The sequence below is a fragment of the Protobothrops mucrosquamatus genome, unplaced genomic scaffold (assembly GCF_001527695.2).
Source record: "Protobothrops mucrosquamatus isolate PMUCROS unplaced genomic scaffold, P.Mucros_1.0 scaffold1072, whole genome shotgun sequence".
NCBI lineage: Eukaryota > Metazoa > Chordata > Lepidosauria > Squamata > Viperidae > Protobothrops > Protobothrops mucrosquamatus.
Window position 1 is genome coordinate 533,981 of NW_015387300.1, and position 11,661 is coordinate 545,641.

Here is an 11,661-nt window from a genome sequence, read left to right on the forward strand (position 1 = left end):
ATTTAATTTTTTAGTTGGAGGCTGGGAATTCTAAGTTAATAGCATAGAACAAACAGATTCATGTAGACCCGATTCAGTCTCCAGTGAATAGGTTTACTTTGGCATCTTGTTATGGATCTAGAAAATCTTTGTTTCCCACAGCTGAATACTTTGTACTTGCCACTTACATTCACCTGTTTTTATCATTTATGAATAGAGCAAAAGAGAAATCTTTTTTATTTGAAGATTATTTGAAGAAAGAAATGTAGATCACTTAGTTTCTGAACTAAATCATTAATAAAATAATGCATACATATATGCACATTATCATATATTCATAATTGCACTTCCCTTTCAGGGTAAGCAATGTTACATAAAGCACAAAAATGATTAAAAAAAATTAAGCTGAAGCAAGTAAAGTCAAAAGAAAGCGAAATCTGGTTTTACAAGATGGTCCCATAAATATTGACCTTCAGTGCTTATTGTGACTTTGATCACTCAGGGTTTTTATGTAATGCATTTTACTAAGATAAAGAAGATACAGATAAGTTAATTGGCCTTAGTTGTATCTAGTTGTATCTATAATTGTATCTCACCCAGAGTGAGATCTGCACCACCCTCCTATCCTTCTGAAAGAGCATGAAGACCTAGCTCTGCCAAATATATTCATTCACAAGCTAAGATCTTTAGAGACCATCTGGCAAGACATTGTAATGTTGTTTGTAGCCTATCAACTAAAATGTACAGGTAGCCCTCAGAGAACAACAGCAATTAAGTCCAGAATTTCCATTGCTAAGTGATATAGTGGTAAAGTGTCACATCATGTGATCATGTTGCTTATGGCTGTTCTGCCACTTCCTAGTTGCTGTTGTTTAGCAAATCACTGCAAGTTGTTAAGTGAAGATGTCACATGGTTGCCATTTGCATCCTCCTGCTGGCTTCCCATTGACTTTGCTTGTAGGAAACCAGTAAAGAAACCTGCAAATGGTGACTGTGTCACCATGGGATGCTGCAATGTCATAATCTCAAGCCAGGCACCATGACCCGCATTGTGACCATGTGACCCTGAGAATGCCATGATGGGTGGAACATTGAGGATCTGTACCACTTATTCAGTGCCATCCCAAGTTTAAATGGTGCTGAATGAGTGGTTGTAAAGTGAAGATCATGAGTAATGTATTTAACTAACCTTCGGTCTGGATACACAAATAAAATTAGATTGACGTATAATCTTGTTTCATCCCTCCATTGGGTAGTGTTGGTTTAAAAAGGATATTATAATATAAGAAATAAATCTCATCAGAATTTCTGTGTTCAATTATAAGACACAGATGAGATATAAAAGCAGATGTATGAACAGAAAAAATTCTTCCAAAGAAGTTTTCTATCAATTGAATCAAGATCATAAGGAAAGCAAACAATCTGCCCTTGTTAGATTGTGTGGATTTATGAACCAAGTGATTTAAAATACAAGTTATTAATAGTAGAAAATCCACACTTAAATCTTGCCTTCATTTCTGAAAATATTTATTAGTCTCTGCTTAAGCCCCTGATTTTATTAAAAGAATTTTTGCATGTATTTTCTCCATATTTTTTATCAAATCGACATCTACAATTAATGGATATCTCATTTCTAAAAGATTGGTGGAGCTATCATTCAACTCATCAGGGAGATTACAAATTTAGTATATTTAATCAAAATTTTTACAAAAATATTGATTCCTATCAATCCAGGTTTATTTTACACATTTTAGCAGATACTATTTAAATAAGTTTTCCTCACAGAATATAATTCTTAGTGGGTTGTTGTTTTTTGCAAAAGATGCTAATATTAAGGCAGACCTGCAGTCTTGTTATAGTTGTCTCCTTGAAATGGAATGTTCAACTAGAATATTTAAATAGGATGGAATCACTCCCAACCTTTCTCATTAAGATTACAGCAACAAATAGATTGACTTTAACAGTAATTAATGATTCTCTTCCTGCATATAATTCTAAATGTTATTCTGACAGATATTGGGCTTTTCTTGAGCACTTAATGGAACATTTATAAATCCTTATGCTGCTGCTGTTGTAACTGATGAATTTAATATATGAAATAGTGTTGACAAGGATGTGAATAAAAATATGGGAGTGCATTTAAATGATAGATATATTTTTTTATCATCCAGAAGATCTACTGTAGAGAAGCCAAACTAATACATATGTTTAATTACAAGGTTGTCAGTAGCAGATGACTATGTGTCATTAGGAGATTTTGCCTATTTTTCAATACAGGTGGTCAGTACATTTGTAGACAAAAATGGTTTAAACTGGCAGGTGGTGCAAAAGTGAAATAAAGGGGAAAAGAGGTTCTCCCACTACACCTGTGTTTGGTTTTTTTTAAATTAACCTGCTTGTATCTTTAAAGGAGCATTTCCTAACTTTTCAAAAGCTGCTTTCTCCTAATAAGGTCCCTTTGGTTAAATTACCAGATCTGGGATACAAAAATCCACACAATCATTAGATGTCAGTAAAAAGACACAAAAAGCACATTATTTGTTGTTCTCTGGTAGTCCCCCTTATTTTTGCATTTTTAAAATTAGATACTATTTCTGATTTAGTGAAATAGCAGGGTGACTTGCTTGATGTAGGCATGCACATTATTATTTAAACATTTTAAATAAGAGTTTGCATGGAGCAGGCATGGGGTCCAACCAGAAAGAGGCCAGATGAAGGCTTGAGGTTAAGAGAAGGATGAGGGGTGACATGATAGCAGTGTTCCAATATCTCAGGGGTTGCCACAAAGAAGAGGGAGTCAAGCTATTCTCCAAAGCACCTGAAAGCAGGACAAGAAGCAACGGAAGGAAACTAACCAAAGAGAGAAAATTCCTGACAGTTAGAACAATTAATCAGTGGAACAACCTGCCTTCAGAAGTTGCGAGTGGTCCAACACTGGAAATTTTTAAGAAGAGACTGGACAGTCATTTGTCCAAAATGGTATAGGGTTTCCTCCCTGAGCAGGGGGTTGGACTAGTAGACCTCCAAGGTCCCTTCCAACTCTGTTGTTGTTGTTTTTGTTGTTGTTGTTGTTGTTGTTGTTGTTATTTGAGCCCTCACTACATTGTTCTATATAGGTAACCAAGACCTCCTTCCCATTATCTCTCTCTCATGAGAAGCACTACAGAGCACCATAGTGCTCCTTTTCCAGTAACTGCAGTCTGAGCTCCACTTTCCAGACACTCACTGGTTACAAAAACTGGAATTTTTCAATCAATGGGGAAAATAAGATCTTAGACTCATTTGCAGGGCAGATGTTATGACTCTTCCCCAGAGAAAAATAAGGTTCACCGCTTGCATTTGCTCTCATTGCATTTTGTTATTTTAAGTGACCAGTTTTCACCATTTGTAGAACATATTGAACAATAAGCAAATCACACTGTTGGATCCTCATAATATAGTGAGGGGAAAAAAAACTAAGAGTAAATCTAATCAAGAGCATTTATCCATTTAATATTGAGCAATATACTGGGTAGAGTTGGTGGCAAGAATGCTGCCAAGCGTCTCTTCTATTTATAAAATAGGAATAAGTAATAATATCGGAACTATGGTTATAACAATAACAGCAGTTATTTACTTATCATTAATAATGACAGTATTGACAACAGGATTTGTCTCAAGAAGTTGTGGGTGCTCCAACACTGGAGATTTTTTTTTTTATTGAAAGTTTTATAAAATTTTACAGTATAGATCCCCCCTCCCCCCAAACCCAACCCTCTATCCCTCCCCCCCTCACTTCCAAGAGCCAATCCCAGGATTAACAATAAAATAATCATAATCTAACTAACATTAATCAGCTGTTAATCTAACAAATCTATAACTTCCTTTAACTCTCTTTTAAAACAAATACACAATTATTACATACCGTAATATTACCATAGTTTTAAATATCAAACATCAAAAATTCATTCAAAAACCAGATGATATTTTTTGGTTCCATATTTCAACTCAATATAATCAATCCATCTTCTCCAAACCAATATATATCTTTCTTGTGAATAATCCTTCACATAAGCGGAAATCTTGGCCATTTGAGCTAAGTTTGAGACTTTAACTACCCAATCTTCTATCATAGGTAAACCTTTCGTTTTCCAATGTTGAGCAATTAATAATCTTGCAGCCGTTATAAGATTTAACATCAACTCCATTTCTTTTGCATCCAAATCTTCCAAAATACCCAACAAAAATATCTGTGGTTTAAACTTTATCTTTTTCTTAAAAATATGTTGAATATTCCACCAAATCTTAATCCAGAATACTTTAACCTCCTTACATGTCCACCACATATGAAAATACGTTGCATCTAAATTTCCACATCTCCAACATTTGGGTTGTAAATTAAAATACATACAAGACAATTTCTGTGGATCCAGATGCCACCTATAAAACATTTTATAGAAATTTTCCCTTAAATTTTGGGCTTGAGTAAATTATATTCTGTGCCCATTTTATCATACAATCCTTAACCAATTCTGTTTCTGAATCCAATTCTACCAATACATTATAAATTCTTTTAATGTGTGCTTGAGATTGATCTCTAATCTGTTTCATCACATTTTCATCCTGCATAGTAATACCAACTTTTTGATCCAAACGCCACCTCATTAACAATTGATTATAATAAAACCATGAATACACAATATTTTCTTGTTTCAAATCTACTAATGATTTAAGTTGCCAACTTTGTCCATACGGACGAAGTAATTCCTTATAAGAAACTTTATCCAAATTAACTCCCCTAGATATCCCTTCTATTACCTGTGCTGGAACTGCCCATATAGGAATTTTATAATTTAATTTATCATAATGTTTCTTCCAAACTCGTAATAAAGCACTCCTTAAAACATGAGCCTTGAAATTTGAATCCACCTTTTTATCATATATTAAATATGCCTGCCAACCAAATAACAAATCCCATCCTTCCAGAGAAAGTATATTCTTATTTGTTAAGTTTAGCCAATCACTAATCCATGTCAGTACCACAGCATCATAATACAATTTTAAATTAGGGACTTTAAGTCCTCCTTGTTCCCTTGCATCCTGTATAATCTTAAACTTAACTCTTGGCTTTTTGCCTGCCCAAATAAATTTATTAATACCCCTCTGCCAATTCTCCAAATTAGCATCTTTTTTTAAGACAGGAATCATTTGAAACAAGAAAAGAAATTTTGGGAGATTTTTAAGAAGAGATTGGACAGCCTTTTGTCTGAAATGGTATAGAGTCTTCTGCTTGAGCAAGAGGTTGGACTAGAAGACCTCCAAGGTCTCTTCCAACTCTGTTATTCTCTTATTCATCTTCTACCACTGCCCTATCAAACTCTTCTGCTTATGCCAAATATCCCATCATAATGTTTGCTTCAAAATAATTTTTAAGAAATATCAATGGGGAGAGAACTACTTCCTTTAGGAGCCATTGCAGAATTATTGCTGGAATTGATGTAGCCTAATTTAGACAACACTATAGATATTTCCTTTCCACAACTGCAGTCTCAGTAGTGTTATGCCTCTAAGATCAAGGGAAGACATAACAGGCTTCCTTCTTTACATTTCCCAACTTACATATGGAATGACATATAGAACGACTGGCATAGAAAAACAGCAAAGCTCCAACTCACTATTTGATATATACTGGAACAGTTACCTAAACAGGATATACTTTACACTAGTTTGATATAGTCATGGAGTTTTAGTTAGCAACAGCACAGGAACTGGATGGAAATGACCAAGAACAAAGACTCTCACAGGCCTTAATTTAAGACTTATTCTGGAAAAAATAAATAGAGTTCTAAGACTAGATTTTATTTATTAAACAAAAAGCCACCACTAGCAGCTTAATGCTGGTTGCTAGCCAACACTATCAGTATATAATCACAAAGCTTTAAAATGGAATTTCCTTTAAATAAAGTGAGATTACAGTATGCCAATGCCTTTCTTTGTTGTTTTCTTACAATCAGTCATTAAAACTAATACACACTTGCCATTTGCTGAGAAACTGGTCTTGAATATCACTTCTCAATGGCTGCCTCCATCTTGCCTAAGAAAGAGGCCTATCGTTACAGGACAGGAAAGCATGTGACCTCCTCAGGCTAAAGTATTGCTCTGTGAACCAAAGCATTCATATGGTCCAGAATGCGGCCGCGTGGGCGGTGTTGGGAGGGACTCGTCGCTCCCATGTAACACCGTTGCTGCGCGAGCTGCACTGGCTGCCGGTGGCCTTCCGGGTGCGCTTCAAGGTGTTGGTTATCACCTTCAAAGTGCTCCATGGCATCGGACCTGGATATCTCCGAGACCGCCTTCTGCCGCAGATTACCTCCCACCGGCCGGTACGCTCCCACAGAGTGGGTCTCCTCAGGGTGCCGTCAGCCAGACAGTGCTGGCTGGCGACTCCCAGGGGGAGGGCCTTCTCGGTGGGAGCTCCCACCCTCTAGAACGAACTACCCCCAGAGATCCGGGTGATCCCGGATCTCCCCTCCTTCCACCGCGCCCTTAAGACATGGCTCTTCCAACAAGCAGGACTGGCCTAAGGGGAAATTTTTAGAGGGGTTTTAAAAGCAATTTTAATAATTAATAAGGCCAAATATTTAATATTTTATTTTAACTTTGTTTTAATGATAGTTTTTGGGGTATTTCTGTAGCTGTTTTTATCAGGCTGTCAGCCGCCCTGAGTCCGCAAGGAGAAGGGCGGGGTAAAAATCCAATAAATAAATAAATAAATAAATAAAATATCTCTAATAAATAGTGCCTATTTATTCCCATTACTGGGATTTAGTTGGGCACTGGAGATAGAAATTGATTGAGTGGCTGGAATAAATGCATAAAATATGCAAGTAAAATTAAAATGTTAGTATCTGAGAATTCATCTCAATTAAACATATCTCAAATAATATTTTGTTATAGTTATAGGATTCTGATATATGCAATTTTGTTGGTTTAACCTTCTTCTCTCAAAATTACAGCTTCATGAAAAAGAAATAATGCAACCGTGTGTTTCCATTATCACTATAAAAGACACAACTGGCATTATAGCCATAAATGAGGAATGTATAACCAACGTGTAAGAGCCTTAAAGAAGGCAGTCTCTTTCCAATAAAACAAGATACTTTAATCTGAGCATTGATAAAATATTGATTTGCTTAACAATTAATTCCTGCTGTATTAGGTGTCTACTCTGATATTTACAGATGAGGATTATTTTGCAAAATGAGAAAATGAATGCTAAAGGTCATTTTCAGAAGGCCAGCCATTTTCTGTCTTCTAAGAAAAGCACATCTTTGTCATCTTATCTTTCACAAAAGAATGGACTTACAAAGATTGTATATTCCCTGTGGTGCATTGACTTGTACCACCACTTTTTGCTAACTATCTCAGCCACTACTCAGTAGGATTTATGTGCAGTTGTGTCATAAAAGTGATTCAATGCTTTTAGTTCAACAGTGCCATTTGCTTACCAATTGCCCCAGAGAACACAATGTGTCATAGCCATGATTGCAAGTATGCACAATAAACTTATGAAGGAGGCAACCCATTTTCCTTTGAAAGGCTTTTAGTACTAAGGCATCCAGTGAGAAGAAAGAGAAATGGCTATTAGGCTAAGGAAGCTGACCTTTGAAAAGGATGTTATGCCTTTGTGCAAGATTCAAGTTCACATTCTAAGTGTAAAATTTTTTTGTGTCATTTGAGCTTTACAGTTTCTAATGGCCACTATTGACATCATAGTGTTCCACAAGAATAATCCTACTTTTTTTTTCTTTTATTCAGTGTGCTGGAAATATTTTCCTTGTAAAATTTCAAATAAGTACTTTTTTGATTTAATTTTGGGGCATGTTTTTTGCATTTACTTATTTACAAGAGAATATCCTGTAGAAGCTTCTCCTTAGCTTTCCATGCATTAATTAAATTCCAGCAGTACTCTTTTCATTCTGGTTTTCAAACTGGAAAGGGTAGGCAACCAGGGAGCGATACAAAATTGTGTAATGGAAAACAACATTAGCAATTTTCCTCTCTGCCACTTCCAACAATAAAGGAAGCTTCTAAAGGAAGAGGATATAGTGACAATACATTTTAAGCATCCTGAACTTCATTGCAAATTAGGACACGTGGATGATTAATTTTAAATTGAATAGTATTTAATCATTCCCTTTCAGTCACATTCAAAATCACAATTCATGATTTCTATAGCCACAATTTTGATAAAATAACAGTCTTATATCAGCTTGATATAAGTTATATTCCAACTTCTTGTATTTAAGAGCAAACTTCTATTTGATCAACTGTCCCAAACCTATCAATCCAACATACTGTTGTCCAACAGAATCCAACATGGACTGAAATAGCTGTTTTTCTCAATTTCTTTTGAATATTGTGAACAGAGTATTAGCATTAGCAGGCATTGGCTTAGTCTCCATTAATTTAATATTATTTTAAAAGATGGATGGACAACCCGTTGGCCTGGGCTTCATGCAGGGTTGACGGAATTTTGTACCTCCTGGTCATATCTTTTGCACCTCCCCCTTCCCAATAACATGTTGTCCTGAAATTGGGCAACAACTTGCTAATTTTCATCTAGGTGGTTTTATAAAGTGAAAACGAAAATGCAGATCAATCCCACTGTAACTTCCACACAGTCAATAAATCCCAAATCTAAACAACAACAAAAAGTACTCTCCAAATTTCAGTCCTGCTGTTTCAATGACATCATTGTCATATCTTGTCCATTAGAGATTAATTCTTTTTAGAGCAACATTGCTCATCTCAGAATTAGCACCCATTAGTCTATCCTAAATGTATGTTGCTAAAAACCACTTGGCTGATTAATTCTACTTGCACTATTTTCTATGTTACCTTTAATTCACTTCAGAGATATTCAGCATACCATGGTTTTATCAGTACAGTCATAATCAAAGTAGCCCTCTGCCTGCTGCATGATCTTTCAAAAGCAATCAGCAACTGTTTGCATCGCTCAACCTTGCATTAAGCTGTTTTTTACAGCATAAACTATATTGAAATGGACTGCACATACAAGGAGAATATGGCAATTGTCTAGAGCATAAAGCCTCTGGGGAAAACAAGATACTCAGTAGCTTTCCATTGATTTTTTTAAACAGAATTATAATCAAGAACTAATTTCAAGCCAAGTTCAATTTCACTAAAATTGAATAAAACATCCTATCAATTTGGTCACCCAGCATCAAACTGACAGAGATAACATTCAAAAGGCTATTATTGGTTCAGAGCAATTTCAGGTTCATCATGCTATTCTGAGAGCAGATGGATAAGATATACTGATACCCTTCTCAGTAAAGCTTAATGTCAGGAGCATTATGTTAACATGGGCTCTTTTGAGGCTAAAAGAGGGAAAACTTTAATTTCCCTTCTATTTGTTTTATCTTGGTAATTTATCTGAAGTAGCCAATTTACTACTAGTATATTACTGAATGCAGGTACTTCATAGGCTTAGCAACATTTATTTTTTGTTCATTATATCCATGAATATTGTGCTGTTAAGATATCTTAGAACAGGAAGCCATGATGCTGGCTCCATTCCAAGACTGAATAACCAGAAAAACTCAGCCCTGCTTTATATTTGAAGGGGGAAAGTCTTTTAGAGCATGTAAAGATCTAGCTGTTTTGCATGCCAAAACAACTAAAAACAAATATAGTTTTTTTCCCCCATGCCATCATTCTGCTAAACGCCTAACTCCCACAGGACTATCTTATGTCTAAAGATATTTACCCATGTAATAGGGCTGTATTGCTGTTATCCTTCTCATCTTCTCATCTTTCTTCTCATTTTTCCTACTACCTTCTCCTATTGGCACCTAATGATTTATCACTTGTTGCTTGTATCGTATGATTTATGATTGTATCTTATGATTGTATCTTATGCACCTATGACTAGCACTTTGCTATGATTGTATCTTATGATTGTATCTTATGCACCTATGACTAGCACTTTGCTGTTCATATGTACACTGAGAACTTATGCACCAAGTATGATGTTCTATCATACTTGGCCAATAAAAAATATTCCAATATAAAGGTAAAGATTTCTCTTGTTTAGTCATATCCAACTCTAAGGGACAAAGCTCATCTCTGTTTCTTAGCCAACATTGTCTGAAGACTCTTTAGTCACGTAGAGGTAAACTAACAACACCTATTGGGAAGATGTAGCTGCATCTTCTCCTGGGATTACTTGGCTGGATGTCACTTTACTTCTCTTTATTATATTTCATGTCCAAGTCAATCTTGACTCTTGGTGACTACCTGGACAAGTTTCTGTAGTTTGCTTGGCAACATTTTTTTCAGAAGTGGTTTGTCATTGTCTAGGACCGAGAGAAAGTGACTAACACAAAGTCACCCAGCACATATTTTTTAGATAAATCATGACCATCTTTTCTATCTTTCCAAGATCCTTAGCTTAAAATTGTTACTGGAATAGGCAGCAACTTTATGTAATTTTATTGATATCTGGCAGTCTCAATAGCTTCAAAATAACAATCAATGGTACGTTGCTATAATGTTTTCTCTTATTTTTTTATCTCTTGTTGCTATAGAGAAGAATAGAACTCCATAATCATGAAAAGATGAAGATTCCAATGATCATTTTTCTGGATCACTATCACAGCAACAATGATCAGCTAGTCACTTGAAGGATGCTTTGATATGTTTCTGCCTGCATTAGAAGGAAAGTATGTGAATGAAAAATTTATTAGGTGGTTTGGGGTAGTATGTAAGTAAAAAATAGAAGGGGAAGAAAACTCTATAGTACTGGAGATGGAATTTCTCCCCATGATCCCAGGAGATACCACACAATCTATTTTGCTTTAACATTTTACCCTCAAATAATTGTGGAGGTTTGAAATAGTAAAATCTCCCTGTCAACAGAGATCAGAGCTGACATTAAATACAGCATGTGGTTACGGTAACAAAACTCCGTAATGACTCAAACCTGCTTGATCTCTGCATAAGAATGTCAAAGTGGAAATCCATAATTTCTCCTTTGAATTGCAATTATAAAAGACATGTTAAGCATTACATCCCCCCTATGGAATTTGTCCCTTCAACAGAAAATGAGTTGATTTTCTGGTTTGTGGGTAGCAGCAGCATTTTTATATTATTTGTTCTAATTACCATTATGGACTTGATTATTTGGGACATATGTATTTGCTGAGATAGCTGTCTAGCAACATGTTTGGCATATTCTGAATTCTTTGAAGAAGACAACATAGAAATAAAAGAACAAAGACTTCCGGTGGCAGGCGATTTCGTCGGTCGCAGCTGTTTGCTGCCTCCCGCCTGTTTTGCGTAAAAGCCGGTTTGACAGCCAGCACCAGCTGTCAAACGGCTTGATACCTTTCCCCTGGGTATAAGGGGATAGGTGAGCTGCCCGGGGTAGGAGTTGAGTTCCCGAGTCGTCCTATATGGACGATGTAGGTGAGAACTCCTCCGGAGCCCCGAGGATTCTCCGCGATCCAGGACGCCTTCGCTTCAGCGAAGCTAGAAGCCGCCGCCACCGCTGCAACTTGAAGTTAATTGTGAGTTTTACTTGTAAGCAGACGAACCAACTTTGGAAGCTTGCTTTTTATTTTGGACTTTACTTTAACTTGGATAACAAGTTTCTCCCCGTACGTGTGTTGGAATGAG